This window comes from Hibiscus syriacus, unplaced genomic scaffold (assembly GCF_006381635.1).
Source record: "Hibiscus syriacus cultivar Baekdansim isolate YM2019G1 unplaced genomic scaffold, ASM638163v2 tig00110940_pilon, whole genome shotgun sequence".
Classification (NCBI taxonomy): domain Eukaryota; kingdom Viridiplantae; phylum Streptophyta; class Magnoliopsida; order Malvales; family Malvaceae; genus Hibiscus; species Hibiscus syriacus.
This window is the reverse complement of record NW_024062923.1, coordinates 1,158,652-1,162,334: the sequence shown is the minus strand read 5'-3', so window position 1 is coordinate 1,162,334 and position 3,683 is coordinate 1,158,652. Positions and strand designations below refer to the sequence as shown.

The following is a 3,683-nucleotide window of genomic DNA, read 5'->3' as shown; positions in this document are numbered from 1 at the left end:
CTCATAGAGGAGGAGGATCGGTAGATATATAGTCAACGGCGGTCGACGACGGTGACGACAATAATGACAATGATGGCTGAAAAAGGAGTTGGATGATTTGAGTTTAAGGATTTTTTGATATTTTCGAAATATTTGATTTTTTAAATAATAATTATGTTTTTAAGTTAATTTTAAAAAAATAAAAAATTCAAATATATAAATATGAAATTTGTCATTTATCATAGTTTTTTTTAACTGTCGTTATTGTTTGGACACCTAAAAGTATAATAGAGAAACATTGAGCAAATATTTTTAACGGAAAATTCTTTAGATACCTAAAGTTAATTTAGAATATAATTTGAACATTTATTTTAGCATCAAGCCTTAAAATGATCTAACAAAAAAAATAATAGTACAAATATAATAAAATATTTACACACTAATTTAACACCCTTGTGCCAAAAACAATCACAATATAACAAATTTATGATTAGTGAAATGTTAAATTTGCAACATGATATATTATTGGATAAAAATACAAATTTTTGCCAATGTGTAATAATTCAAATAACAGACCGTTTTGGGTGAAGAAATCGAATTATCTTGTTCAATCAACTGCTCATTCTTTCATCATCGGAGTCCAACAAGATTTAGTTTTAGGGTTCCAAATTGCTGGAACCAGGAATCTCTTCCCTTCGTTTCCAATGGCATTGTAATTCCCACCCGTTTTAGAATCAGTAAGGACTTTTCCGGGGTCTCCTGGGGCGGCGCATTCACCAAAAATGCTTCTGCAAACCGTTGCTGGTCCGAACGGTTCGAATTCATTTCCACAGAAAAGCCATAATTTTGGGGACTGAGTACTGTATCAACCAGTGCTCCGGCAAAGGCAGCTACCATTGCATCACCCGCCATATTTTGATTTGGTGGTTTTAGGATCGGTCCCTTTGGGCCACTGTCAGCCTCGAAGAAAGGCCATCCGCATGCTCCAGGGCATTCCGTTTCAGGATTTCCCACCACGATGTATGATTGGTTGTTCTCTATGATAGAGATTATTTGATAACTTAATAATTATGTAATTTGTATGTTATAACTAAAATAATTATATAATTTACGTGATTTATTAATAAAATAAAATATAATATTTTAATTTAATTTAAAATAATACTTATTTTATAGTAAAAGTTATATTTTTAATATTTTTTTTATAATTTATTTATATTTTTCTAATTTATATTAATTGGTTGTATTTTATATTTATCCCAAGTTTTGTAAGTAGTATATAAATCAAAATTTAGTTTACAAACGTGTACTATGCTCTTACCGAGAAGGCCTTTATCGGCACATTTTCCTGCGCAGAGTCCATCGACGGTGACATCCCTGGCGGCAACGATGACGGGGAGGAGGTCAGTATCTCCATGAGTGACATCTTTGATGAGATCTGGAATAATTTTTTGCTGGGTCAAGACTTTCCCATATTTGGGACTAGTACTCTTCTGTTTCTCCGCCACCACCTTGATTTCCGGCGGTTCTCCGGGCTTGGCTCCCGGGAGTAAGGATTGGTAGCTTTCAACCACTTTCCACCATGTCTTAACTTGAGGCTGACCTTTTTTTGTGGCGGATTTCCTTTATTTGATGAAATTCCTAATCAGATTCTTCTGGACATTATCATTTTGATCCGCGTACCAAATAAGCATTAACTTCACCTTTCCGGTGAGGATTGGGCCGCCGTGATGGGTGATTTCTGTTTTATCTGTGAAGGGGTCGAAGCTGATTCCATTGCCGATACATGGAAACAACGAAAGAAGCAAAAAGAGGTAAATTATCATTGTTGCAAATTTGTTATTAGAATTGGGACGAGCCCAGAAATTAGTTGCTAACGGACGAGTTTATTTCAAATTTAAAGGAGAAAGATTATGCTAATTGAATACACTAATTTCGTCCTTATATTATACAATATATATATTTATATTATAAATTATATTTACATTTTTTTTTCTTTTTCTTCTCAGGGCCCAACAGTGGACCAAACCCAAAGTTTTCCAGAAACCCTAGCAGTTTCCCTCCTTAGCGCCGCATACCCAGGGACTCCCCATGCTCCACGCCTCGCCAGCTGCTCAACACACCCGGTTCTCTCGGTCACAAGCAACGGTCGTGGGTTCCAAGCAACTAACAAGCATTCAAACAATGAGTTTCAGTTTGTTTAGGACTCTATGACTAAAAATAGGATGTAAATAAACTATAAATGGATGTAATCAGAACCCATCAAGGGACACTTTTTTTTTTCACAAAAGGTTAGACCGAGAATACAAAAACAAAAATTACACAAAAACTACGAGCAATATTGGGTTGATATCGAAACATTTTTTTTCAAGATTCTCGAAAGCAACAGAAGGTAAAGTCCATACCGTGTACGTTTTGAGGCTTGCATGCTTGTTGTTTCGTTGTTCTTTATTCAAAAAATACCAAAGAAAACTGTTTGGCCGATGAACTTTAGGGGAAGGATCGAGATTTTGATCTCAGATCTACCCTCCCCGAGGCCTATTTCAAAAAAGGATTTGAGATTGAGTCGAGGGAGAGAAAGGCTTTCAGAAAAAACCAATTTTTTTTGGGTTTGCCGCGATGATCGGTGGCCGGCGCCGACCAACGGCGGCCGGCGAGGCGGCGTGTGGCCTTTCTGGGATTTTACGGCGGCGTGTTCTTCATTTCTGAAGAACACGCATGAACAGATGAAGGAAACGAGAGAAAGAGAGAAAGCTCTCGGGCGAAGAGGAGAGAAATGAAATCTCAAAAAAATATTTGAGTCATATAGTTAGCCCAGCGGACCAAACCGGCCCGACCCGTGCTTATATCAGATCCGCGTGTTTTGCTAAAAGGGGCAAACTGCGTTTTGGCTCCCTCTGTTTTGAAAAACATTCAATTTGGTCCCCAAATCGGTGGGTAAACTTCATTTTGGCTCCTCTGTTTGAAAAAAACATTTAATTTGGTCCCAAATCGGTTTAATTTCCTGGTTATATTCTAATTCTGCCATCTAACCTTATTTGTTTCATTTTACCCTTTATACTTATATATTTTAGTATATCTCGTATTTGCTCTTTTATACATTGATATTTGGATTTTTATTATTTACACTATATTATATTATATTCCTATTAGTTTATATATATATTACATATTCTTCTTTTATTACATGCTATTTATTATATATATATTACTCATATTTGCCTTTTTATATATATTATTTTCTTTGTTTTTATATTTGTTGTTCATGTATATTTCATTTACTATCTATTTATATTTTATATTTTTTCTTTATTTGAATTTTCGTATTTTTCCTTGTAAATTTTATTCATATTTCATTCTTAATTCTTGTGTACATTATACTTTCTTTATTCGTTTGTTCGCCTTATTTTTTTCTAATTTTATTTTTTATTATCTAACCATTTTTTCAATTTTTTAAGGATGTTTTCAAAACAATCAGAAGTAAGTAATTCAGGGTCAAATTTTACCTTTTTAATTTAACATTGCAATTTTATTAAATCATGACAACTGGAAATTACGTAGTACCGAAAGGGCGGTTCAAGGGTGCTAATCCTTCCTTGACCGTAACCGACTCCCGAACTCGACACATCTTTGGTAAGACGCAGATCAGGTAAGAAATAAGGTACCCGGTCAACCCATTTATTTTTAAATAAATGATCGGTGGC

At 34.8% G+C, this 3,683-nt stretch overlaps 1 pseudogene; it reads right to left on the bottom strand.

The window, feature by feature from the left end:
- Positions 1 to 587: 587 nt before the first annotated feature.
- On the bottom strand, positions 588 to 1,811 carry LOC120147547 (annotated as a pseudogene).
- Positions 1,812 to 3,683: the final 1,872 nt, after the last annotated feature.